At 41.5% G+C, this 16,289-nt stretch overlaps 1 protein-coding gene across 2 annotated transcripts in view; it reads right to left on the reverse strand.

Moving 5' to 3' along the window:
• Positions 1–12,395, reverse strand: part of LNX1 (ligand of numb-protein X 1) — a 152,544-nt gene extending 140,149 nt beyond the window's left edge. The window contains exon 1 of one of the 2 annotated variants that reach the window (XM_072620774.1): positions 12,266–12,395. The gene's annotated coding sequence lies outside the window, so the exon portion shown is untranslated. The other variant, XM_072620775.1, reaches the window with a different exon arrangement.
• Positions 12,396–16,289: the final 3,894 nt, after the last annotated feature.

Below are 16,289 nucleotides of genomic sequence, written 5' to 3' on the forward strand. Positions count from 1 at the left end.
GGAAGTTGAAACTTAATGGAAATAACAAGCAGCAAAGCAAGGCAACAAGCATTTATTAAGCACTTACTGCATGTCAGGCACTGCGGTAAGCACTGGAAAGACAAATACAAGCAAAGAGATAGTTCCTTGCCCTAAAGCAGCTTAAATTCTTAAATTCTTAAATGAGGGAAGATAGCATGTTAAAGGGAACTGAAAAGTGGTAGGTGAGAAGGAAGGTTATGTATGTCCTAGAGCATGGTAGCAAGTCTGGAGACAGTTTGAAGCAAGGGTGTGGGGGTGTAGAGAATGAACATGGACAGACATGACCCATTCCAATGGAACTCACTAATGGGAGAAGGGGGACAGTGTGGAGAAGGGATAAGCCAGGGAGAAAAGACCCCATGTGCTGAGGGAACTGCAGGGGCAGGGGCATCTGAGTCAATGAGTCTGGGGAGGTCAGAAACACAGTTGAAAGAAGAATCCGAAAATCTTGCTAACTGAACATGGGGGTCACCTGCATAGTGATGATATTTGTACCTCCTGAAGCAGATAAGGACAGCAAGAAAGAAAGTATAAAGAGAAAAGAGAGGAGGGTATAGAGTTTTGGGAGGGTCATGCATGTTCAGGGAGTAGGGGAAACACAATAAACCAACTCCAGGGGAGTTTGAGACCTTCTTCAGACAAGTATGAAGAAAACATGAGAAAAGTCATGAAGCCAAGAGAGGGGAAGACCACATGAGGAACAGATGAGCAGCAATGCTGAAAAGCAAGGAAAGTTCCAGGAGGACAGTTGTCAGCAGAGTGGAAGGGTTGGAGATGTGTGAACTAGAAGACCTTTGAGGATCCTTCAGTGCTGAGCATGAATGAAAGGTAAGAATGGGAAACTCAGGCCTCAAACAGGCCCAGTTCTCTCCATGAAGTGGCCTCAGACTGTATGGAGAACATCCAAGGTTCTAAACAGTACCCTGGAAAATATCAACTCTATAAATTCTCTCTTGAGAAAGTTCTGAAAGCTCATTAGAATGTGATCTCCTTGAAGGCAGGAACCATCTGTTTTTGCCTTCGTAACGGCGATCTTTAGCACAGGGCCTGGCCCGTGGTAAGAGCTTAATGAATTCTCATTAACAGATTGAGAGAAGGCACCCAAGAAATATGCTTCCAGTGACTGGAGCTGTAATCCAGTCTCACAGTCCAAGGTACAGAATCCACCCCAAACTCTCCCTCTTGATCAGTTCCATTGATAATAGGAGGCCTGACTCTTTACACAGTGCCATTCAGAATACATTTTATTCTCCAACAAATCCCCTCTAGTTTCTAGCTGTCCCTACCACATTCCTTCTTTGTCCTTACTTGAACAGAACTTTCCAGTTCTCCCCTAAGGACACCACACCCTATGCAATCCTTTCCACTTACAGGGGATCTACTCTCCTCCACCTTCTCTTCCAAATCCATCTTTGTCTCCTCATCAACCAATTTCATGTCTTTATTTAGTATTCTACAGGCTCTACCCCATGCCCATCTCAACTTCGGCCATTCCAACCAGCAAATTTTTATCTTTGGGAAACACTTTATATTTAATTTCTCTGCCTCTAGGGCTTCTGAAAAGTTAATAAAAGTCACAGAACTGAGCTGGTTTCACCCACCATAATTTCAGCTGAGCTGTTGTTGCTGGACAATTTTGCAATTCCTAGATCATGACATCTCATCTCCTATCTCTGTACCTTTGCAAAAACTGTCTGCAAAGCCCGAAATATTCTTCCCTCTCACCTTTGCTTCTTAGCTTATTTTATTTCCTTCAAGCTCAGCTCAAATCCCACCTCCTCCCTTCTTGGTGACCCCAGCTGCCAGTCCCTTCCCATCTGAGATTACTTTCTTTCTAGTCTCATTTATATCTTGCATTACCTAATTGTTTACCTGTTGTCTCCTCCTTCGGGAACGTAAGCTTCCTGAGAGTAAGTACTGTATTTTTGCCTTTCTTTGCATTCCCAAAACTTAGCATGGTGCTTAGCACACAGTAAGCACTTAAATGCTAATTGACTAGATCTCATCTTATTCCCCACAGAGATTGGTCCAAACCTTTTCCTCTTTCCTCTTTACACTTTTCCCATCCCCACATTTACAGCAGATGTGATTTACCTCCTTCCAGGAGAAGACAGAGGAATGGGAACTCCTCTCCTCATTTCCTAAACATCTCTGTGTCATGACCCTTTTGATCCTTCTTCCTTCCAGCCATAGCAGCTCCGTCTTTACTATTCTCTAAAGCTAATCCATCCACCTACATTCTTGAGCCCTTTTTTCTGCCTTTTCCAGCAATCAGTCATTTTCTTTCTTCTCTCTCTCATAACATTTTAGGCAAGATATTAGTAAATTGGAGAATGTCCTTTGGAAGGCAACCAGGATGTCAAGGGACCTTGAGGTCCTGCCAGATGTGGATTGGTTGAAAGAACTGAGTTTGTTTAGCCTGGAGACGATTAGACCTTGTTGGAGTGGGGAGGAGTTGTGGAACGGGTAACACATGATAGCTATCTTCAAGTATTTTAAGGGTTATCTTTTGGAGAAAGGATATACTTTTTTTTTCAACCCCAGAGGTTAAGAAACCAGGAATAATGGGTGAAAGTTGTAAAAAACAAACAAAACAAAACAAAAAAACCCCAAAAAACAACCCAAAACTAAAGAAACAAACAAAACCCATTCAGCAAAAAACATGTCTTTGGGCTATCAGTCAGAGAAATCTTCCCTACAAGCAAGTTGTCCAAAAGTAGAATGTGTAGTAGGTTCCCCTTATTTGGAAACCTTCAGAAAAAGTCATCTGGACCATTTGTTGAGTTTTAGAAGGGATTTGTTCAGAGAGTGCATAGCTCAGACTATAAGGGCTCTGAGGTTCCTAGTAGTTCTGTGACCCTCTGCCTCTGGAGGCAGTGGGCACAGCCAACTCCCAAGAGTTTAGTAGTGAAAGGCAAGAAGATAGATTGCTAGTTTGAGTGGGTAGCAGGGATTATTGAAACAATTAGAAAACACAAGACAGAATATAACTAACTTCCAGGCTTATGGTATAGGCAGTAAATACCTTTAAATGTCTGTGAAGGGCCAGTACAGAGTAGCCAGATAAGACTTCCTACACATTATTGGAACTGGCAGTCATTTACAATGCCTGTCTGGGTACACCAATTTTTTCCCCGTATAAAAATGTGCCTGAGAAAATCAAGCAACTCCATTGTTTCTACAGCAATCTTTCCTTTAAGTGGTCTCCAAAAGATGAATGCTATGGGAAACTTCACAGAATTCCCTAAAGTGGGAGGGCTAGAAGGAACTTTAGAGATCAGTCTTCTATTCTAGTTCAACCACTGCATTTTTACAATTCAAGAAACTGAGATCCAGGGATTTGCATGATAAATCTGCATAAACAGTAAGAGGCAGAGCTGAGACTCAAAGCTAGGACTTCTGAGTCTTTTGACTTCAAGGTCAGTACTCTTTCCAATAGATTAAACTTCCTGCCAATTCTGGGGGAAAATGCTATTCCATATTGTGCCCACAGAAAGGGACGCCCTCTGTGTGTCTTCTCTGAATGAGATGGCTAGAACAATGACAGGCGTAGCAACAACGTTTACAAGGCAGCTTGAAAACACTGGATGACTCATTAGTGACTTCATGTGTATGGATTGTAGCATAAACATATACTCATGGAGGACCATGTGACCAAAGGCAGTCAGTCATGAGCAAGACATGCAAATCACCTCCAACAATTAGCCCTGAAATATCAGCGCTTTGCTTGTAGGCACGTGTTGATGCCTTGCACGGTACCATGAGGCTATTAAAGAAAATTCTTGGAGAGTTTTAAACAAGGGTGCTGTGCTTTCATATCTCTCTGATGAATACATCCAACAAACAGGTGTCACTGCAAGATGATGGCAGAATTCAAGGCTCTATGCTTAAGTCATGACCAAGGGAGGCAACAAAAATGCCCTTCGGCTGGAAAGCCACCACACTCACAGGCTAACAAGAGGGTACAAAGCATCCACTGTGTAGAAGGCAGTGGTGTGATAACAAGCTGATCAGTGAATTCTCTGGAGCAGGAATAATAAATCAGGGTTTCTCCAGGAAATTGGGAAGGAAAGGTGAAAGATAAAAATTTAAAAGATCATAAGGAACATAGATTTAGAAATGGAGAAGTCCTTCCATGTCATCTGGTACACCGCCCGCCCCCAACCCCTCCCAGCTTACAGATGAAGGCAAGTGTGAACCAGAGGGGCTTAAGTAACTTGGCTCAACATCAGTCAGAATCAAAATTTGTACCTCCGACTCCCAATTCAGCACTCAATCACAACACTCTGAATCGAGAAAATGAAACATGGAAAGCAGTTTTTAAGGGTATAGTAAGTAAATACCCAAGGTTCAGAGACCATTTTCTGTTTCAGATTTTTATACTTAATCAGGTTTATAAGCCTAATTCTAAATGCTTATTGTATGAAGCCTTCCATAGTCAGATGCCACCAAATAGGATAAAACTTAGAAGCCACTTCCTTATTTTTCTCCTCCATGTTCTTAAAATGACCTTGATGCTTCCCTGGCATTGACTAGATGTCATGGAATTTGTCACCAGCATTAAAGCAGGGCTATGTAATGCCAGGACACAAATAGTTCTACTTAATGGCTTCCACAAAGTACACAAATACCATAGAATTGAGTTGGCTACATTTTAGAAATGTCATTTAAGATCAACACCTGCTGGCACTTGTCCTCTTGGGTGTCTTCAAGCTTTTCCTCTTTCCTGGATCTTGCTCATCTACCTACAATCATGCCCAAGTTTCCCCATTCCTAAAAAAAAGAAACAACCTTCCTATGGCTCTCCTGCCTTATTTCCCTCCTCTCAGTCCCAGACAGACTTCTCTGAGGAAGAGGTCTATACTTAGCACTCCCTCCACTTCCTCGCTACTGACCACTCATTTGCCATCCAGTTTTGTGGGATGGATTTGCAATCCCACCAGACTACTGAAACTGCCTTCTGAAAGGTTACCAATGGTCTAAACTCCAAGTTCAATGACATTTTTTCTCCCTTTCAGTTCTTATCCTCTTTGGGGGCAGCTAAATGGCACAGTGGATAGAAAGTCAAGTCTGGAATCAAGAAGACTCACCTATGTGAGTCCAAATCTGGCCTGTGACATTTACTAACTCTTTGACCCTTGGCAAATCACTTAACCCCGTTTGCCTCAGTTTCCTCATCTGTAAAATGATCTGGAGAAGGAAACAGCAAGCCACTCTGGTATCTTTGCCAAGAAAACCCCAAATAGGATCAACAAAGAGCTAAACTGAAAAAGTCAATAACAACAGCATCCTCTGATTTCTCTCTAACATTTTACACTGTTAACTAACATATATCCTCCAAAACCTTGACTAAAAAGGATGAAGGCTACAGTGGTGCTGCTGAGTTTGCAGTCCGAGGACCTCAGCGGGAATCCTGACTCTAGAAAAAACTTATAGGACTTTCAGCAAGTGGCTTAACCTCTTAAACCTGAGCCCGATCTAAATGAGGGGGGGCAGACTTACTAGTCTCCATATTCCTGTTTCAGCTCTAAATCTAGGATATTATGATCCTCTGCTATCTCAATGTGGGCAGACACTCCCCAAGACTCTTTCCTTCCAACCTCGTCTTTCCTTCTCTCTACCTCTAGGCAAGCTCATTCTTAACCACAGCTTTAACTACTATCCAGAGACAACTCTCACATCACCATGTCTGGTTGCGACTTCTCTTTCAAGATCCCAGATCCCCATCTCCAACTGCTTCTACTGAATATCCCAGAGCCAAGAATGGAAACTCAGCATATCCCAAACTGTCTCCTTTCAGTAGAGATTACTTGATTCATTGTACTTATAATTCCAGTGCCCAAAACAGTGCCTGGCATACAGTAGGTGTCTAATAAATACTTGCGGATTGGTTATAGGTTTAGGGCAACATCAGAATTTGAACACAGGTCCTCTGTCTTCAAATCTAGTATTTTTCATTTTACCAGCCTTTGTTATCTTTCTTTTTTCAAATGATTCTAAGATTCCAAAAACTTATTCCTCTTTATGATTTCATTGCGTAGCAAAATCACAGAATTTCAGAGTTGGAAGTGACTTCAGTGGCCAACTAATCCAATTCATATCTGAAAAAGAATCCCTACCACGTACCTAACAAATAGTCATTTAATCTCTAATTGAAGGCCTGCCAGGAGACAGAACTTACTATGAGGCAGCCTACTATACTTCTGGACATATCTCTTAGGAAGCCTCTATTGAGTCTTAAATTTGTGACTTTGCATCTTCCACCTATTACTACTGGCTCTACCCTTGGGGTTAAACAAATCTAATCTAATCTCTTTTTCTCCGTTGTAAGTTTTAAATTTCTTGTTTATTTGTTAGTACTTTAAAACTGGCTAACCATTTCCAGAGAGCTTACATTTCTCTACCAGCTAGTTTACTATTACAAAATGACCTGTATTTTCCTTCCTCCATGCCTTTGTCCACCCCACTGACTCCTAATTCCTGTGCCACCCCTCCCAATTTATTGAATTTATAACTGTTCTTTCCCCCATTTGTCCAAACAAAGACCTTTAGTTCCATCCCTTAACTCCTGCCAGACCCCTCACAAGGCACTCTGGTTCTAACATTCCTGTGAATTTATTTAATCATTTTGTATGGTAGTTCTATGTCTATGTGTATGTCATATTCCATCCACCATCAGCACTAAATTACCAATTATAAAAGGGAAAAGACTGTATCTTATCATCCCTCTTTATCTCCCTTAGACCATAGCAGTGCTCTGGATAAAGCAGGCTTTCCTTTGAATTAAACTAATTTAAATTCAAATTTAATTCAAACTAATCTTGGAGAATAGCTTTTCCCTTAGCGAATTGTTTCTTTCACATCCTCTTTCCATAAGGCAAAGTAATATTTTCTCCATTTCCCATAAGATAGAATTGGAGCAGATGGAGGACCAGACCAAGTGACCAGACAGACAACTGATCCTAGACTCTAGGAATAAACTCCTGCTCAGTCATAGCAAAGAACTGGGACTACACACACTGATTTACACATGAAGGTCCATTGCAACCAGTAGATAGATGCAGTCAGTATCTCAGAACTACAGCTCAAGCAGGGTACTCATCGTTGCTAGTTTCCTGACCACAGCAATGTCTTTTAGGCCATTAAGAGAATCTGCTAAGAGATTCCATTGCTAGGTATACACCCCCAAAAGGTCAATGGTTCAAAAAAAAAAAAAGCCTCCATATAGACTAAAATATTTCTAACAGCACTTCTTGTGGTACCAAAGAACTTACACATTTATACATTTACCTTGTGTACATCAAATAGAAGTGGCTTAGATGAGTTATGGTACTTGATTGTAATGAAATATTGGTGTGCTATAAAGAGTAATGAATTTGCATCATTTCATGCGTCCTTCGGTGCTTTTCCACAGAATCAGGAAAACAGGAATAACAGAGTCAGGCAAATAGCATATAAAATGAGTATAACAACATAATAGGCACATAAATCATTCTTTCTGAAATAATGACATTTTAGTAAATAAACCATTGCCTGTAAATGCTAAACCTGAAAAACCCACTGGGCTTGAGTTTATAACCTGCCTACCTAGGTTTGTAAATATAAAAGTCTATTCTTACAGCACATCAGCGTATCATTTATTCTAATCTTTGTTTCTTTTTAAATAAATGAGGAAACAGATGGGTAGGGAGATAAAAGTGTTCTCCCAGAGTTGCTCAGTAAACAGGCAGCAAGGTTGGGATTAGACTTCACAGTCCTAAAATCACCAGGCTGTTACTCAGCCACTTGGGTTCTAACTTCCAAACTGGGGTCTGCACAGCTCCAGGAGGGGCCGTGTTTCTCTATCTACTCTTCTGTTCTTTGCTTCTTGACTACAAATAGATCCTGAGAGACTAAGGCAGTCTCTACTACGAGTCAACTCTCTCATCAACAAATCATCTGTGCTCTAGCCATCCTCCATCTGCCTTGCCTCTTCTCTAGAGTGCTGACTGGCACCTCCCCATCTGTGACCTCACAGCAGAGAGGCTAATTAGACCTGAATGGGACTCTATAAAACATCTGGAGTTGTCCTGAGGCCAGGACCCAAGTAATCCTAGTCAGAATTTAGTATAGCCATGAGTCAAGTCTTGGGAATAACCCTCTGATGAGACCATCCTCTTGCCACAGCTTGAAGACCATTGTGACCAAGGCTCAGAATGGCATGTCTGATCACATCCCTTCTCTCCTTTTGGAATTTACAGTCTAGGATCATGACACTGAGTAGTCCGAACTGCCTGAATGGGACCCAGCCAGCTGGGTAACTCAACCCATCCTCTCCCTCTCCTCTCCAAAGGAAGGTAAATTTTGATGGCCAGAAGCTGCCCACTTAACTTGGGGTTTTACTGGCTAGATAGATTCCTTGATTCCTTCCTTCCTTCAGACAAAAATCTTAAATCCATTGCACTCTGGAGCTCATAGATTGGACTGCAATAGGTCCCTGCCCAAGTTCCATTTCAAGGCTATATTTTGGGCTGAAAGTGAATATCAATGTTTCTCTTTTGACCAGTAACCCTGAGGGTCTTCCCCCCAAGTTTGACTTTTTTTTTTTTTTTAAATAAAAGGGGCCATCCGCTTTACTCATTTCTTAGAGAGGCCTATTCACTGAATGGGTGTTACCTCACTCTTAAGTGAGAACCTGAAAAAAGACCTTAGTCAAAAGGGCCAGGGTCTCCCATTGCATCCTGGGCCATCTCCAGTCCTCCTGCTGAATATCTGGCCACTGGACCCTGATGGCTCTGGAGGAGAGAGTGAGGCTGGTAACCTTGCATAGCCTTCCCTCACTCAAATCAAAGTCAACTGCAAGTCATGTCATCATTTCCCTGAGGCCAGGGTCTTCTTTGAGAACAAAAGACAAACACAACACACAATCACAATAACAATCCAGGACTCCTTAGTTCTCTTTTCATTTTCCTCACCTTCCCTTTTGTGATCCTCTGGGTGACTCAGATTAAGCCACATGTCCTCATGGGCCAAATAAGAGGATCAATTGCTTTTCATATTAATTAGCCACCCAATTTCCTTGTACATCCCCTTCTATCCAAACAAGGAACCTCAAGAAAAGTCACAGCAGTGACATACTCAAGTGATACCATGTTACTTCACACAATTAGCCAGTGCTGGCAAACGGCCTCCATCTTTTTGACCCTGACACCCACTGCCTGAAGCTGAGACAGAATGAGCTTGAATATTGTGGAAGAAGACACCTTAGTTTGACTTGCAGCACAAAGGGTGCTGGATTTGGGGTCAGGGTTCCTTAAACTTCTCTGGTTTGCACTTTCCTCTTGTATAAAATAAGGGAGCTGGACTAGATAACCTCAAAGATTTCTTCCAGCTTTAGATCTATGACCAAGAAAGAGCATGGCTGATCCCATTTGCCTTCCCTGCCCCACCAAACTGAAAGTGGTCTCTGATCCTCACATTTCCTTAGAATAATACTTTATCTGAATTTCTTCTGTCAGATATACTCAATCTTGTTTGCTTTTTGCATGTTATTTTTTCCACCCTCAGTAGAATGGAAGTTCCCAGTGAGGCAGGGAAAGGGCCATTTTTCAGTTTTGTAGATATATCAACCCCTTGATAGGAGATCTTCCTGGGATTAATATTCACAGCCAGGTAGGCACTTAAGAAACCTTTGTTGAACTGTACTGAAAAACTCTGTCACCATCACATTACTCCAGACAACAATGGAGCATTTGCCCAGTGGTTTGTGGGATGCCCTGCATTTGCTGCTCTCTAGGGTGGGTGGAAGGAGAGGGGGGAAGGGGGGTAGCAGGTGGGACAGAGCAGACAGGGCACAGCAGTTCCTTCCTTCTGCTGGAGACTTGGTGGCAATCAGCTCAACCTCCTTTATGGAGGAAATTCAAAAGCCTTGCTTCTGCTTCACTCCTTTCTTTTGTTAGGTTTTATGGGAATTATCAATGATGAATTTAATAATTCACAATTTATAATAACAATTACTATCATGATTATTAAAATCTGTGTTCCCAATAGTCCTTTAGATGAAGTTCCTCAGGTAGCCCAGGGAAACTTTAAATAAAATTGGACTCCTTAAATGGCCATCTCTTAGCAAAGCCTCAATCTACTAAAAAAAAAAGTACAGATTACCCCAGTGAGCCACTGAACCATGACCTTGGCTCCATTCTAGAATAGAATGTTTTACCCTGAATCCCAATCACTGAGCACTGACTTTATTCCCCCACCCCCACTTCCATCTTTCCTCTCCCTCTCTCTCTGAATCTTTGTGACCTTCAGCAGGTTACTTCAAATCTCTGGGCCTTAGTTTCTTCATCTGTAAAATAAGGGCATCAGACTAGATAGCATGAAAGGTTTCACTCTAAATCTATGATTCTATCCTTTGTCCCCCTTTTTCCTTCTCTCTCCCTACTCACAATTCCTTTTCTCCCCCATTATACGTTTGCTTATAGACTTGCCCTCTTTAATATACATACATACCTACAAGCACAGAGAAAGAGACAGACAGAAAGAGACAAACAGAGAGGGAGACGGAGAGAAGGAGAGGAGAGAAGGAGAGATGAAGAAATAAAATTATTTGACTAAGGCTCAAATATTAGTGCTTAAAAAAGAAGTGAACTATTGAGCAAGGTACTACTGAACCACAGTTAACTGGAGGAAGATAATCCCACTTAAGAGAGGTTTTATCATTTTTCACATGCGTTACATCTTGGGTAGATATTGTGTTGGATCCCAGTTCTAATAAGGCAAAGGCAGTAGCCACCGGCCAAGCACATGAGCTCAGAAAAAAAGGACAGAAAGGTCAGAGAGGAGAACAATAGTGGTCTCCAAGGAGTAAGAGGAATTGGCAGCCACAGCAGGACTAGTTTGGCTCAGTGAGAGGTTACTCTGTCCGAAACAAACTTCCCCAGATTGTTTCCATTTCTACTTTTGGAGAATGAATGTGCACTTTGACTTTTGGGGTGGATGACTATCAGCATAATTGCTAACAGATCACTTCCTTACAAACTTTTTTTTTTTTTTTTTGCTAACTTGTCTCAGCAAAACAGCTGATGTAGGAGTTTGGAACGTTGCACCTCACAGTGCTGCTTCTCTGCCTGGATTTCCCACAGCCAGGCCCTGGCTCCCCAGTATTGTGTGTGGCTTGCACGCCACAGATTCTTCTCCCCCTCACCCCCCATCTAAATGCCTCCAGTGTAAGTTGGCACACTGAGGGTGAGGCTGCAGGGTGTACTAGCTGTGAGATCTTTATTAAGGAAACAAAAAAAAAATGGGTCCCAGAGCTAAAGTTACATTTAGGAGGGGAAAAAAAGTAAGGAAGGTCCTGGCAGAACAACCTACTAAACAGTTTATTTGCTGTTAAAAGCAAGGGGGGTGGGTAGCACAGAGGGAGAAAAAACCTTTGTACCCCATTTGTGAAGCTCAGAAAGGATAATCCATTTTACCTGAGCTAAAAGTTTAGTAAACACATGGCTAAGTATAAAATATTCTAATCCAGATCCCAGTCTCCCTGTGACAACAGATTGTACAATTGAGGACAAAGATCAAATATTTGCCTTCTTCAAAAAAAGTTTAGGGATCAGGAATATTGCGATGTGGGTGGGCTGGAGGGGACATAAGGAAAAACTGAACTTACAATCTTAGGAAGTATTGAGTGGGCAAACAAGAGGTGCTTTGAAAATACTTTTAAGGAAAAAAACAATTTTTTACAATTTCAGGTAGAAATGAACTGCGATAAAAGCAAAAAGTTAAATGCAGAGGGAGTTGACCAGATTCTAAGAGTGCCCTGCAGTCCCCACCTCACAACTGAAATTAGCATTATAAAAGTCTCCCCTCCCCCACCCTGAAATTAGCATAATGAAAACTTACCCTCTCCCCATTGAAATTAACACTACAGATTAAAGAAAGCTACAATTCCAAATCCAATTACAAATACCTGTCAACTCCTCTCACCTAGGCAGTTCCGTTTTATGGGGGGAAGGGAAGGAAAAAAAAATCAATATCCCAGAAAGGAAGAGGCTGAATTAATTGTTTCAAAAGGCAGCATTAGTTAGCCATGTGGCTTTAACCAGAAGATCCATTAGGCATCCAACTTCTCTCCCAGAAGGAGCTCCCCTCTCCTGAGAAAAAACTAAAGTTGTACTCACTCGGCCAATTTCTTTCCTGTTTCCTGTTCGGAACAATGTGACCAGTGGTCTAACTATCCAGAGAGAAAATGGGCGTTTCAACTCACCTTTCCAGGTGTTAGGGTTTTTGAAGCTGGCCACAGTCTGGCAGAGCACACGCATCCCTAGCACGTAAGTCAATCAAACTCCGTCGGGTCCGTCCTGACACCGCATTTGCCTTCCTTCTGCAGGTGTCTGCGGGGAGGAAGAATGAATGGTATTGGTTGGCCTGGAGCAGGAAATGTGTGACATCACACAGAACCCTGAAAAGATAATCTTCGTGGCTTCGACCTTAGTGAGGGAACCAGTCAGTAAATTCCTCCGTACCTGTCATTTACCTGAATACCTGCAGCCAGGTGCGAATTATTCAGTTAGAGTCATTTGCAGTCAGGTATTTACTTTCTTTTTTAAGTCACAACCCAACCTGCCTGCTCCTGGGTTGTTTTCATCACGACACAGCTCCCTAACTCTGTTAACAGCTCTGTTGACTGCTGAAGAGTTAAACGAGAAATTTAAACACCCAAACGTGATAGGAACTTACTTGATTTAACCCAAGCACACGTGAAGATCGGTTGCGTAGAAACTGAAGTAGTGTAGAGAGCTAGCTGAAGAGGCAGTCAAAAGACCCGAGTTCAAATCCAAAATCTGCTCCCTGCCAAGTGACCTTGGTGCCAGTCACTTAACCTCTGGGACTAAGTTCCTCTTTTGTAAAATATGGGGAAGGGAGGGACTGAATGATCTTCCTGCTCTACTTCTAGGACCCCATGAAATTCAATAGCTTTTTTGAATGGATATCATTTGCTCTTTTCCAGAAATCTATCTCTAATAGAATAATAAAAACTTTAAAAAACCCCAAAAACCTTTGTGTTTACTTGTATAAGTTTTATAACCAACTTATCTGTGCACATATTGTTTTCTTTACTAGAGTATAAGTTCCTCTGGGGCAGGGGTTGTTTGATTTTTTATTTAAATATCATACATACTGTGCCCAGCACATTGTAGACATGAAAGTGTTGTTAAATGAATTAATTTTGTTGGACCTCATTCATACTTCACTCAGAATGTTAGGGCTGAAAAGAACTTTAAGAAATCCTGTAGTCCTCCCTCCTTGTTTTCAGGGAAGGAAACTGAGGCTCTGAGGATTAGAGTTGACAGCTGGCAGAACTTGAATTCAAACCCACGTCTTCTGACTCAAAATCCAATTTTTTGTTTTGTTTTGGAGGGAGGGTGACCCTGCACCACACTCTTAACCAGGAGGATGGGCTGCTATTTTCAAATGAGATGTTCCAACTTTGAAAATGCATTTTTTGTGTTCCAATGACAGACTTAGACGTTTGTAACAGTAGTCATGCCCATTACAGCTTGCTCAGCTGGCACGGGGCAGTTACAATTCTTTGTAGGCCTGCAATTACAAGTAATTTAAATGATTCAGATTAGAATGCTATTAATAAGGCTACTTTGCCTGCTAGTTAGAGACAGGAAGGAGGAGTCAGAAGTTATTTCTATTCCTAGCTTATTGTATGACCCTGGGCTGTATGCCATTCAGCCTTTTTTCCACCAGGAAAAATAAGGGTAATGCCACTTACCTCATGACAAAATGGGCTATTACGAGAATATTAAAGAGCAAATGTGAGGGAGTGTGGTAAACAAGGATTTATTCATTCATTCATAATTGAATTTTAATATTTTATATTTTTGTGGCCTCTTTCCAGGATCCTTGAACAATTTAGACTATGCACTGGAATGTACCACCTGGGGAAACTGTGGAATCTCCTGCCCTGGAGGCCTTGAAAAATAGGGCAGCCTATTTTTCTTTCAAGAATGGCCTAGATAATTTTAGGGGGTTCCTTGCAACACAGTGGTTCTAAAAATTGCTTTTGCCCTCTTGGGGATAAAGGTGCTAGAATTCTCAAGTATTTCTTCTTTCTCCCTTCCCTCGTACTTCCCCTTATGCAAATGCTCATTTTAAAAGGCGTCATTTTTTTTTGGACTGGATGTATGATTTCATCAGTATTGGGAACTTCCCAGCAGAAAAATTGCCTTTTCCCATGCATATGGGCACCTTCTCTGTAACTATCCAACAGCTGCCTAGAGCAACGAGAGAGCCCTCCCTGCCACTGAGACCATCTCTTTACCCACTACAGCTGCCTTTCAAAAGGTGAGACTTTGGGTGTCGATATGATAACCAATTCAATAGAACAAATAGAGTAAGTACCTGACATAATGGAAAAGGCATCCATCGAACTTGGCATCTAAAAGCCTGTTTTTGAGACTCTGGTTCTAACATTTATTAGTTTTGTGACTTACTAGGGAGTCACTTAAACTGAGTCTCTATTTCTTTACCTGTAAAACTGGAATGCAGATACATATACCACCTGCCTCACAGAGTTGTGAAGAAAGCTTTCTGGAAAATGTAAAGTGCTATTCAAATGTGAGTTGCTATTAGTAGACATTACCTAATCTTATTTTTATGCCAATTCTGAGTTAAATGGGGCAGGTGTTTCCTTCTCATCTCAGACCCTCATAGTGCCCTTAGACAGTAGGAAGGCATTATGACTGTGCTAGAGTGCCAAAGTACCCTGGATCTGTAAGCTTGAATAAGTCTCTGCCTCTCTGAACCTTAATTTATTATTACTATATTATTATTAACAGTAATAATAAATAATAATAACTACCATTTATATAACATTGAAGGTGCCTCACTTCATCCTTGCAACAACTCTAGGAGATAAGTGCTATTATCTCCATGTAACAGATGAAGAAATGGAGGTAGAGGTGAAATGACTTGCCCAGGGTCACTCAGCTAGAAAATGTCTGAAGTAGGATTTGAACTTAGCTCTTCCTGGCTCCAGAGCCAACACTTTATACACCGTACTACCAGCTGCCCCATCTCTAATGTGAGGAAAATGGAAGACAGCTAGGCAAGTACAGTGGATAGAGCACCAGACCTGGAGTGAGGAAGACTCATCTTCCTGAGTTCAAATCCAGCCCCATATACTTACTAGCTGTGTGACCCTGGGCAAGTCACTTAATCCTGGTTGCCTCAGTTTCCTCATCTGTAAAATGATCTGGAAAAGGAAATGGCAAACCACTGCAGCATCTTTGCCAAGAAAAACCCCAAATGGGGTCATGAAGAGTTAGACACGATTGATCACTGACAGAATAACAAGGAAGGACTGGAAACAGTACTACTGGATTTTGAGTAAGAAAACCTAGGTTTGAATTCTTGCTCTGTCACTCATTACCTTTGTGACCTTGAGCAGGTCACTTGATCACTAAGAGCTCTAGGTTTCCCTATAATTAAGCCCTTTCTTTAAAACTTGAAGACAAACTAGGCACTAGGGATAAAAAAAATTAAGTTTCTGCCTTACATTCTATTGGATAAAACATGTATAAATAGGAATAGATATATGTACATAGATATTTCTACGTATTAAGTATACAAGATAATTTCCAGAGGTGTAGGGAGCATTTAGCAGCTGGGGGAATGCAAAAAGATGGATCTGTAAAATGAACAGAAAACTTCTTAAGGTCTTTTCTTGCTTCAAAAGTCTTTGATCTCATAGGCAAGGCAGTCTTTGATCCCATAGGCAAGGCACGGTGCTTCATATCAGAGAGAGAGAGATATCTATGAGGACTATTAAAAGCCCTTCTTGACTGTACCTTAAACTTTGCCACCTTAAAACTGAAATCCAATCTGGCTTGGGATCATCCAGATCATGCTGGAGCATACTGAATGACTATTGGGGGAGGGATAGTTCTGGTCCAGGACACTGGGGCAAATCTAAACTTTAAATGCCTGCGGGATATTTAACTTTCACTTACTTGTTTGTTTGTTTGTTTGTTGATTAGTACCCATGATTTTATCAGTAAGGAACTTTCCCTGGGGTGGACAAAATTCCAAGCCCAGACTGACCTAGCCTGCAAACTCTTTCAGGAAAGTTAGACGCTTAAGAAGATTCCCAAATGAAGATTGGGCCATTTTGCCGCCAACCAAAATTTATTTCCCCTTTCTTCATTTCTGCCTTTTGGAAACTGCTATGGATATTGGGGTGGGGGGTGGGGGAGAGAAGAGACTTGCAAAAAAGAAAA

The sequence above is a fragment of the Notamacropus eugenii genome, chromosome 6 (assembly GCF_028372415.1).
Source record: "Notamacropus eugenii isolate mMacEug1 chromosome 6, mMacEug1.pri_v2, whole genome shotgun sequence".
Classification (NCBI taxonomy): domain Eukaryota; kingdom Metazoa; phylum Chordata; class Mammalia; order Diprotodontia; family Macropodidae; genus Notamacropus; species Notamacropus eugenii.